The 12,210-nt window shown below is 37.8% G+C and overlaps 1 protein-coding gene across 2 annotated transcripts in view; it reads left to right on the forward strand.

The window, feature by feature from the left end:
- Positions 1-12,210, forward strand: part of lamb2l (laminin, beta 2-like) — a 94,445-nt gene that overhangs the window by 5,814 nt on the left and 76,421 nt on the right. Inside the window, exon 1 of one of the 2 annotated variants that reach the window (XM_021324963.2) lies at positions 10,010-10,205. The exons of the other annotated variant lie outside the window; for it this stretch is intronic. The gene's annotated coding sequence lies outside the window, so the exon portion shown is untranslated. Of the gene's footprint in view, positions 1-10,009; positions 10,206-12,210 lie in introns of those variants that run through there. 2 annotated transcript variants of the gene reach the window in all.

The raw sequence follows: 12,210 nt of genomic DNA on the forward strand, positions 1-12,210 counted from the left end.
GACTTTATCGGTGTACCACATTGGGACATAATTTTGGCCCTGTTCTCTTCGCAGTGTTATCATTGAGGGTTACAGACATTTGCTTCTGCACAGCTCTTTTAGGATCCTGCTCCTGTATTCCAGTCAGGTTCAGGGCTAGTGGTAGATTAGGCCAGGCTTTAGTTGTTGGACCAATGGCCTGAAATTTGACACTGGAATATGTTGGTATAGAAAGGAGTTCATCGTCAACTCAGTGACGATGACAATGAAACCTGCACAAGTCATGTGGCGGCAATTAACCCCAGATCATCAGCCCTCCACCACCATGCCTGACACTTGGTTTAAAGTGTTTGGGCTCATTGCTTTTCAATTTGTCCACACATCTGAACTTTGGTCCCATCTATTCAAAAGACATTGTCCCAGAGCCCGTATGGTTCATTCAGATGCAATGCTGCAAATATAACCTAATATGCCAGAAGACTCTGTAGTAGTGAGCTTTGTTTTTCTTCATTTTTCCTGAGCATTCAATCTTCTGACCTTGGGGTGAATTTACTGAAATGTCCACCATGGCAGTAGTGGCCATTATCATAAATGTTTATTTCTCATTGGTTTATAGAGGTTAGACTTCAATAAATCCAGGGTCTTTTTTTCAATGGGGACCTGTTCACACAAACGACACTGAAACACTGCCAAAAAAATAACAACATAAATGATATGAGGAACACCCAAAATCATTAAAAGCTACAATACATGTCTGTTTAAGCTCCATGTGTGTTTAAATGCTATTTAAAATCCCCAAGAGTTTACTGAAGGCATTTCCATGATGGGAAGGGCCAGCTATGAAGACAGATGCAGCACTGAGGGTTAAGAAGTTCTGAGAGCACAGCTTGTGAATGTTTATGGGATATGAAGGCTCACAAGTGTGATAAGAGTCCAATCACTGATATATATATATATATATATATATATATATATATATATATATATATATATATATATATATATATATATATATATATATATATATATATATATATATATATTAGAATGCTATGGCTCACAATCTAATAATCAAGTGCATTTTATTAAGTAGTACCTGGCTGCTGCTTTCTCTCCTAAATGCTTTGGACACAGAATAGGCTGTTGTTTTGGATCTTTTCAGACATACGGTATATTCCTAAATAAGACTTTTTGTCTATAATCTGATAGTGTGTACTCTGTTGTGTGTTCATGTGTACTTAATGTAGGATTAAAATAATTCAAAAGCCTGGTGAAAAACAGATCATTTTAAACAATATATGTGTATTGAAATTACTGGGGATATACAAACAAAACACTCCAATTGACAGTTCAAGATGGTCACAGAAATAGATTCTTCACAACAAATAATCTCACACAGCATTACAATGTTTTGATGTAAAATTAGTTAGCATTTTGTGCTGAGTTCAAATCAGTGCATTCACTTCACAATACTTTCCAAAAACACATTTCAGAGCACTATAAAGAACAAGTCATCAGGTCCAAATCTGATCAAGATACACTGTCCAGCTCAGCCCAGTTACTTTGACCTAATTCAGCCTGATTTATTATGGGAATCTGTAGAAAGCTTTTGCTCTAAAGAAGGCAGCAGAATGAATGAAGTCCATGGGGATCTCTGAATTGTTTAAGGCAAGTCTATCTGCAAAAACATACATTTTGTGTTGTGAACATGATTTTTTTTTTCTTTTTTGGGGGGGGTGGGGGGTATACTACTTGTGTGTTTCCTGCAAGGCTGTCAGAGCTTTGGTCTTTGCTGGAGGTTTCCTTTTCTACACTTTATGGACCTTCTCTACTTTTTACAGCTGAGCCATAATCCCAAAATTACACCATTCACCTCCAACTCTCACCCCCTGATTCTCCACCTTTCCAGTCCAAACATGAATTTGTGTGGAAAGTGTTTGTTGGCGAGCATCTGCTTTGAATTTAAATACCTGACAGGTTTTGAAAGCTCATTATTGTAAGCCATGCAGGTGTGTCCTTATTTTGTTAAGTTGTATTATAAAGCTTTAAAACTATTGCTTAGTTCTAAATAGCATCAAATGTTAAAAAGAAGGAGTTAGATGAGGGGTGTGTGGTGTGTGGCCCCCCTCACTACATCTCAAGAAGTGTAGAAGTTTGGCCTGCCAGCAAAGGCAGTTAATTCAGGGAGGTGTTTTAATAATTTTTAAAGGGGACATATCATGGTTTTCAGTTGTTTCTTTTTACATTGAAATTATACAATTGTGATCTATATAAAGTGGAACTGCAATGCTTAGGTCTAAATTCGTTGTTAATTTTAGCCCTGTTGTGAGGCTCATCTGAGAACAACTTGTTTTGGTGCTCTCTTTAAATCTAAAGGAGGCACTTCACCCCCTTCCTCTTTTTTCTCTTCTTTTTTCTTTTTTGCAATTTGTTGGAACACAAAAATACTGCCATTTTCACTCCAAAAAGACTTGGGTGAACACATTTATTTAACTTGGCTAAGCGGTTTTGAAGAAAGAGAGACACATATCCTGTTCTTGCTGATGAGAATAGATTAAAAATATTTTCTCAAAGAACAAGACAGAAAACGTTCAAGCTCCATTGAATTGGAAACCTTGTATTTCTTTTATTAAGACAAAAGTTCAACACCTTTTGTTTGTTTCGGGTCTACAAGGATTTGCAAATCTCATTTCTCTGAAAATTGGACTGTTTTCGAATCTTGAAAGTATTGCATGTGTGCTGCATTGCTAAGCAGATAAAGAAGGTCACTAAATTGTATTTTGCTATTTTTAAATGAAAAATAAAAATTGTGGCCCACGATTACTTGGTGACAATCTTGTTTATAACCTGTTATTAAACCTCATTTAACAATTGCATAAATCATCCCTTTTAGGTCATCACTGTTAAAACCAGCATATTATACCAAAAACGATCTTATGTGCATACAGTAGGTTTTGTAGGCGTGAGGCATCGGAAGGCGGTGTTAGATGTACTCTGAGTTTTTTCTTTGAAGTTTCAAGGAAATCTGCTCAGTGAGAGATTAAACTCGCTCTGAAATCTTTAAATTCTCTTACATTGTCTTTCTAGGCTATACGAAGCCAGCAGCTATTAAGCAGCCATCCAAAGAGTATCATGAGATTTCCTTTGGCTCCCAGGAAATGATCCACCAATGTGTGCAGAGGATTAGGAAGATGTTTGAAGGAAAGCTTTTTTCCTTGTCAGCACTATGTTTAAACTGAACTATTTATCTAACACTGCTGTCTTTGGGTGGTCGAACTCCTTTGGTTTTGTATTCTTTTTTGTTTCTTTTAGTATTTTTTCTTTATCAATAACATCACAAATCTCTCTGTTCACTGGCTCAACCATGTAAGAGCCCTCACCTATGGTCATATCCTCCTGAGAACCAAAGAAAAAAAGTGTCTTACAATTTCTTTTTTTGTGTGATTTCCCATGTATTTGGACCTAAAAAAACACATTACAATTTTAATTTTTTTAAATATATTTTTAATTTTAATTTTATAGCATGTCCACTGTGGAGGACAACAGGACTATTTGCATGGGAAAATAGAACAGGTTTTAGAAAATGAAAAAATTTAAAAAGATTGTCTTGAAAGTGATAATTACCTAAGAACTGTCACATTTGATAAAAACAAATAAATATCTGTAACATTGTTCTGTTGTTTGATGCTTGCAACAGTAAAAATACATGTATTTAGTTCAACAATAAACTACAAGACATAGAACTAAGCAGTTCTGCATTTCATCTTCCTCTGGATATTTTAGCTGTGATAATCCTGTCTGACTGGGCAACGGCCTGTGAATGGGATGATTTGCTCATCAATGCACACTTTGTCACACCTTGGAAGGCTGAGACAACCTTGCCTCACACGGTCAAGCAATGGTCTGACTCTCCAAAGAATGTCTGACTTCTTTGTCTCTTCAGTCACATCCAGGTCATTGACAATCTTAGCTTCTTAGCTTGTAGAACCTGTCCCGTCATCTTCTTGCTAATGACTGGTACTTTGTTTTTTTTTAGCCCAAAACATTTTCACTCTGGGATAGCCATGGCAGGCCATGTGGACTGATATGCCAAAGAAAATTTAGATTTCTTGGGCAGTAAAATTTGGGCTGTAAAATTTTTGAGTTCTTGGGGGCGAGTGTTGGCCTAGTGGTTAGAGCAGCGCGCTTGCACTCAGTGAAGGTTGCAAGTACCCGGTTTGATCCCCACTGCCTGCACTCTGGGTCCCTGAGCAAAGACCCTGAACCCCAGATTGCTCCCCAGGCGCCGCACATGGCAACCCACTGCTCCCCAAGGGTGATGGGTTAAAAGCAGAGAACAAATTTCATTGTAATGTATGTTTCAATGTATGTTTCAATGACAATAAAGATGATATTACTATTATTACTAGTAGTATTCAGAGACACTCCTGTAGTTTGCAGCTGTCTTTGATTTGTAAAAGCTGCCAGATCTTCAAAGATTTTGACATCAATGTACTGTGAAAAGTACTGGATTGGACTCCAGTATTCACAGATTTTAGGGTCATTGTGATAGGCAGGAAGCCCAGGTAGCACAGGTGTGAATCTATTATAATGGGATGGGATGAGGGAAAAAAATAAAGTTAAGTTAATAAAAATCCTACATTTTTTACACATCAATTTTGATTAATGCCATAATTTCAGTGTCATGGGTATAATATTGACCAATCTCACAAGCATGTTTTTAGGCAACCTGCATACATTTAACATCTGTTATACAGACTACAAACTCTACAATAATCTACAGTAATATGATAATAAAATTTAAAACATTAGCTTGAAACTAAATAAAACATACAAGTTTGTCCTGGCCCACAGAGGACGACGACTTTCCCACTCCCTCTCTGGCTCTGACTCTGTCTTATGAAATTCTCCTACATTTTCTTCCGCTCCTTCTTCGTCACTATTTCCCCCTATCACAGGCTGATACTCATTCTCATCCTTTTCCTCATCTGACAGCTCCAAATCTGAATTTCCCTCTATTATCTGGTATAGAATCCTCTCTGCTTCGCTTCTGTCTCCGACGACAATGTCAGTCATTAAACACATTAACATGGTCCCGGTGTCCACTACAGTTGACATTCATTAAATGACTGTTATTTCAAAACATAAATAATGAAAGTGTTTTCAGATGTAATAATATTGTTGATGACACATTAATAAACAAGAATATATATAATTATCATGGTAAAAAAAGCAATAGATAAAGAATATTTGACTTACCTTTCCTCTTTTCATAAAATGTGGTTGTTAGTATAGCGACCATCTTGTGAGAGAAAAAAAGTAAAGTTCCCAGCTTGCAAACCTATCACATGATACATCACTGGAAAGCCCAGGATGTCCTCTACAGAACACTATAGGGCTTGATAGGGTAACTCCAGATACTTAAGGGAGCTACATGTGGACAAAATGTCCACTATAGTGGACATAAATGAATGGGCCGGGTCTCAGGAGGCTATGACTTTGTTGGTGAGAAAACGAGATTCCAGATCAAAAAATCTGAGATGAACTTCCTCTTAGATCCCCCTTCAGCCAGGGGGAGAGTTTGGTTTGAAGCTGCTTATCTTCTGCAAAGAAACAATCCCGCTTAGGAAGTTGGATGCCAGTATGTTGCTTATGCAATGCCATGGGTGTCCTTGCAAAGAAGTGGATGGATGGATGGATGGATGGATGGATGGATGGATGGATGGATGGATGGATGGATGGATGGATGGATGGATGTACTGCAGTAACATTCTTATTGAGTTTCAGATGCTACTTTATTTCTTAGAAACATTTTGCAAAGTTTAAAGGCCACACATATTTATCTTAATAGCTAACCCTGGTCTATGATGGACTGCACTCAAGTTCACCATATTCAGTTTGTCTTTTTTGAAAAGATCTTGAAAGAGCCCCTATACCTACCAGACAACTATAACATTTTGTACATTTTATTGCTTTATATATCTTGAGCATTAATCAAAGAATTAGTTGTTTTGGATGCACTCATCTGATGCACATTTCCATTTTCTCAGTTCTAGTTGTAACTTCAATTAAAGATGCAATCGGAGTTTTATGTTCAATTTCTGAACTGCAATTTTTGCGTAGTTTTAACCTGCCAGTTTTAATGTTATCTGATTCTCTTTAGAAATATAATTAATAGCATTCAAAATATTTTATTGATTTCAATAATCAATTATATTAGGGACAGTGTTAAATCACACAATATGAGTTACAATAACCAAGACAAAATAGTTAGAGTTGCCGTTTTATACTGAATACATTTTTTTATAGAAGCGATTACCGCTAAACAATGTTGTTAGGAACTGGAGATATCTGTCTCTGGGTGGTAATTGTATAAAGTAAAGAATATAGACCCTCACCTTAAATATGAAGGTTCCACAAGGACTACTGTCAGTCCAAACTAACTTTGTGTGGCGGATGGCTTCTTTTCAAACCAATAAACAGTGAGGGACAAGATGATCAAAATAAAAAAGGTATGAGATGCCGGAGGAGCAAAATGTCCAGCATCTCTATTGTAGGGGCTGAATTCCACGGTTTCCTTGTAAAAAGTATCTTACATCTCTGTGGTTACTCTGATTTCATGTTAAATACCTCACTGATCTTGAAAATAGCTGATGTCACGTCTTCTTCCTTTAGTAACAACATCCACACAGAGGAGTGTTATTTCCAGCATGAACTGTTAGCGCTTAAGATAAGATAAGATAAGATAGGCCTTTATTGATCTCACATTGGAGAAATTCACATGTCACATTGGTCCAGTAATCAATAATCAAAAGAAGGTGCCAAAAGGAGAAAAAGGTGCATCAGGTACATACAGTGTATCCATATATATTTAGGATGTGTTTTGTACATTCACGGTGACCATATACATATGTATTGACGTACATTAAAGTGGTTATAACAGCAGAAGTCACTTCTTTTTAGCATTATTGAACAGGTTATTGCACAGTGTATTAAATAGAATTGCACATTGGTTATTGCACATTAGCTGTTACAGTTATAGTTATAGTTACAGTTATAGTGCAGCATTTTATAGTCTGATAGCAGTAGGGATGAATGACCTGCGGTAGCGCTCCTATTTACAAACAGGATGTCTAAGTCTGGCTTAGGTATGCCGTTAAATCTTCAGCATCAGCTAGTTAAAGCAATACATAATTGATTTAACTTTATGAAAATCCCTTCCCAGGGATTTCGAAATACATATTTTATTCTATCAGGATCTCTGGTTTACTTGTGTTAACTTCACTGTAGTTACTGCCACATTCTTTGATTTGACTGCAGCAGGCAGGAGCAGCATTAATAATGAGCGACCTACCTGTAGAGGAAGGGCAGACCAACCGTATGAGCTCATCTGGGAGATCTGATCCCACTTCCTGCCCCGCCTTGTTTGACAGTTTCTCAAACTGCAGAGTATTTACATTACATTCAGCCGCTAATTCTGTAGACAAACTCAGAGAGAGACGCACACAGAGTCAGGCTTATCGTGTTATGGTATTCAAGGATATGGTACCTCTGGTTTTGTTTGGACTACAGTCTTGAGATTACCGTGTTTTGTCTGAGCCCGCTGCAGATGCCTCTGCAGATGCTACCACTATAGCGTTGAACTTTCTGCTGATTTTCTTTACCTTCTTGCACTGATTTGTGCACCGCACACCGCATGAAAGTGTGCTCAAGTTCCCAGAATGAAACTTAGTGCTCTTCTGATTTGGATTTATTGTAGCATATTAAGCATTGCCTTCCATGCTTTTATTCATGATTTTGTTGAGGAAAAGTTTAGCCTAATTTAAATTAAATACCGTTGTGTTTAAAAAATAATGTCACTAACCACGTTTTGGTTAGAATTTATATTCTCAAATTGTAAGTATTATACTAGTAGGTGTAGTAAAATAATAAAACCCTACAGACTCTACAGTTATGATATGCATTCAGCTGATTCTGTATTGTTGAATCATCTATTAAAAGGGGAGTGTTCAAAACAACACCGTGGAGTGCAGTCATTGAGGTCATTCATTCTGTAGAAATGGGTAAGCCCCTTTTTAAGGGTTAAGGGAACACCTTTTGTACACAGTGTTTATTCCTAAGAAAACCAGAAATTTAATGACCAGAAAGTAAAATGGATTTTTTTTTTACAGCATACTTTCAATAAAAGTTGATCGGAGAGGGAAAAACATTCAAAGAAGTACTGAAAGTGATAGGTTGTTCAGTTAAAATCCTCAAATGCTTTAAAATGAACACAGATCAAAGCAAACCAAGTTTTAAACTGATCAATTAATAGTGAAAATGATGGAGCTATTGGAGCATTTCTGAAACACAGCCTAACTCTTTAAAATACGAGAAATAAAATTGAAAAACCTATCCTTTTGATTCAAAACGTTGATGCTCTTAATTTATCATATAATTGGGAGTAAATTACCTGCTATTTTACTGGACTTAAAACTTCCCTAAAGTTAAATAATCCCAGTGGTAATGGGCAGAGCTTGTGTGGACAACTTCTCCCTGCTCCTTGGTGTTTGCTCAGTGACACATTGAGCCTCTCGATGTCGTACTTTAGTAGATGCCAAAGGTCACATTAGCTCAGAGCAGAATGTGAATGCTGCTTTGTTCTCTTCTATCGTTTTAGTTCTCTGCTAAATCATGCACATGTATGCACATGACCCATACCATATTGAGATATTTTAAGCACACTGGCACCAACATGCATCACCCTACCCTTCTAATCTGTTCGTCTAACCAAGGCCATCCAATTGACCTCAGCAGTGACAGTGTTGGTGTTTACAAGGTAGCTCAGTACAAGGTAGCTCAGATGATCTGCAACCACCTTTAGTGTGTGTGTATGTATATATATATATATATATATATATATATATATATATATATATATATATATATATATATATATATATATATATATATATATAAAACAGCCTTACTAACACTTCTAAAGAGTTGAGCTTGTTCTCAGCCTTAGGGATCGGGCTATTTTTGTCTTGAGGAAAGTGAGTGCAACCAGGGTCCTGACTTGGATCTGATAGAGAAACAGCGAATGGGGCTAAAAATTAGGGTTATAGCATGGAGACCTTCCAACCTTGGAGACCTTCTCCTCCCATGGAGACCTGAAGATATTATTATCTTTATCAAAGATAATAATATACCACTGGAAACTTGCAAAAACGCATTTAATTTCTGTAATCCAATTAAAGCTTTTTCTATTGATTATTGAGAAGTAATTATCAACCTCTTTTATGCTGCCTAAATTAATCTCTACATTAACTACACTAACTGAATACATCTCTCCAGCAATGACACGTGGTGTTGGCAGCATCATGCTGTGGAAGTGCTTTTTTTACAGCAATAGAAGCTGGTCAGAGCAGCAGATTGTAACCAGAGTTACAATGTTACTGCTGAATGTTTCTTAATTTATGTTGGACAGCGCTATTGTTACAAGATTCGTAAGGGTTTCAAGATGTTTATTAGTTGTGTGACGCAAAGAATATGATCAGGTTTGCTCAGAGTAGAATTGAAAAACGTCTTCTTCCATCACTCTGGCCTTGTTTGCCCTCAGAAATGAATGGGGTTCTTTATCACTGTGAGTGTAACTCTTCTTTTCTCATTTCAGTTTTGCTACTAGTTTTCTCTCCTTTCATTCTCTGTCCCTCTCCTGCTTCTTCCTTTAACTTCCTCTCTCTGTTTTCCTCAAGGCTCCTCTGCCCTGCTCGCCCTCCGATCTCGCTGAGTGTCCAGAAGAAAGGGGTGGTGCATTCCAAAAGCCTGGAGACCGTTCCCCTCTTTCAGGCAGCGGCCCAGAGAGTGACAGAGGAATTAGAATAAGAATAGCTGCCCATTCAGCCCTGTGCCCCAGTGACGAGCCGGAGGGAGCGAGGGAGGGCGACGCAAGGGGAGGAGAGGAATGAAGGGTCCCTATAGCGCCCTGCGCTCCCATTGGCCGGGAGCGTTCCCTCTGTTTTTACATCGCGGCCATCAGTTGCTCTGAAGTTTGTTTTACAAAATCTGGGGCACATACACGGCACACATGTTCATGCACGCGTAAATATAAACACGCCGGGGTCCAGAGCCTGCACACGTGCACTGATAGACGGGAGTCTGGACACGGTGACGAGTGGGCTACAGAGACACACACAGGGGGAGATTCTGGCCACGCAGGGCAGAGTGAGGTGACCCAGGGCCGTGTGAGTATGGTCTAAGTCATTGCTGATGTTTATCTGTAGAAGATCAGCCCTGAACCTTCCAGGTTCCTGTCGTTACTGCAGTAAGGTGCTGCGGGTTGGGGATTCAAACCTGACCCTGTGCTGTCGCCACTCCTGTCGGTCACTTGAAGCTAAACTGTAAACCCTTAACTAGCTGTTAAAATTTAACACCAGTGCTGCTCTTTCACAGAGCTGCTGTTTTACATCTTCATTTCCTTAGCAACTGGCTTGTGGTACATAGTAAGGTTATTATACCAAGTAGTTAGCATCTAGACTAGTCTCTGCTGTTTAATGGAAGGGACTATAGAAGCAGAGTAGTCATGATGGAACGTGCCTCTGGTGCCTATTATCACAGACAGGCTCTGCCATTCTTTGATCCTGTTGCAATCAGGAAAGTCTAGCTTACATTTAAGAAATGGACGAGCAACTAAAAACACCCAATAAAGTAATTATTTCTGGACCCTGAATTGCTGTTGCAATAGCAATTCTTTCTGATTGTTTTATATAAATAATTGTGTCATTAAGTAAAATCTTCAGAACTATCATTTTACTTAATATTTCTAATGACATGAAGCTCTGTGTGCTTTTTTTTTTTTACATTTAATTTTTATAAATGGTGCTTTGCTATTCAACATTGATGTGTCTTCCACGATCATAAATCAATAATTAAATTTGTATTTTTTTTTTATTCTGTTTATTTATATAGAGCCTTTTCACACCTGTCATCTCAAGACACTTTATTTCCAGTTGTCTTAAGGCTGCACTGCTGATTCCAGTTTTGATCAAGTCCACTTTTTTCCTTAGAACTACAACACCTGGAAAAAAAAAGAAATCATGTGCTACAGGTTCTGGGGGAGTAGTTTTGAATCTAACAGAAAGTTAAGGAATTAAACAATTATTCCCTTTTTTTCCAATGCTTATGTTCCTCACCTTTACCTTGATTTAATTTTCTGAAAGAAATGCATCAAAGTACAAGCTGTTGGTTGATGCATTTATGAATAAAAATGGAGAGTTTTATTACATTTCCTAAATAGAAAAAAGGAGAAGATTTGTAGGTTTTGACCGGCAAAGCTTACCATGGGAAAATTGGCCAATAATGATGTTTGAACTCCCACACATCTCAATATAATTTTGCCCTCTCTGATGTTCTCTCCACATTTGACATTCTGGTTTAAAATACCAGTCACAGTTTGGACCTTCTCATTCAAAGGTTTGTCTTTATGTTCATCTTCAAGGCAGTTGGAAAACCATTTCAGGTGACTGACCTCATAAAGCTCATCGAGAAAAGGTCAAGAGTGTTCAAATTAGTAGTCAAAACAAAGAGGGGCTTATTGCAAGAATTTTAAATATATAACATGTTTTGAGTTATTTCACAATTGTATGTATGCTCCATGATTCTACGTAAGTTTGCTTAATAGTTTTGATGTCTTCACTGTGTATCTACACTAAATCCACTGAATGACGAAGGTGTTTCCAAACGTCTGACTCATGGTCTACATTGGAGCAGTGGCGGCTTCTCAATAGGAGGCAGGGGGCATCGCCCCCACTAATACTGCAGAAAAATGTGTAGACAGTAAACTTAAATTAGAATATGGAAAGCAATTATCACATCTGTTCTCTCATAAAATAGGGTTGACCTTTGATTTTTCCACATTCCCATTCCACTTTGGTATCTTGACTATATTTATGAGTGTGTGTGGAAGGGGGGGGGGGTCCTAATAGTAATCTTTTTAATGACAAGGGATGTGTGTATGTATATTGTACAACTTTAGTTGTCCATGTGACTTCATGCTGGTCTCTAACTGGATACCTAAAGACTCTCCTCAGGGTGAAGCTCTATATGCCCATGACCAATCCATGCTTTTTGTGTCATTCTTGATCCAATCAGATTAAGACATTATAGCTGTTAATCAAAGTCATACTCCTGCCAGTTTAGAGACATAGGTTCAAATATCACTCAAACATGGTGATGCGAACAGAACAACAA

The sequence above is a fragment of the Fundulus heteroclitus genome, chromosome 1 (genome assembly GCF_011125445.2).
Source record: "Fundulus heteroclitus isolate FHET01 chromosome 1, MU-UCD_Fhet_4.1, whole genome shotgun sequence".
NCBI lineage: Eukaryota > Metazoa > Chordata > Actinopteri > Cyprinodontiformes > Fundulidae > Fundulus > Fundulus heteroclitus.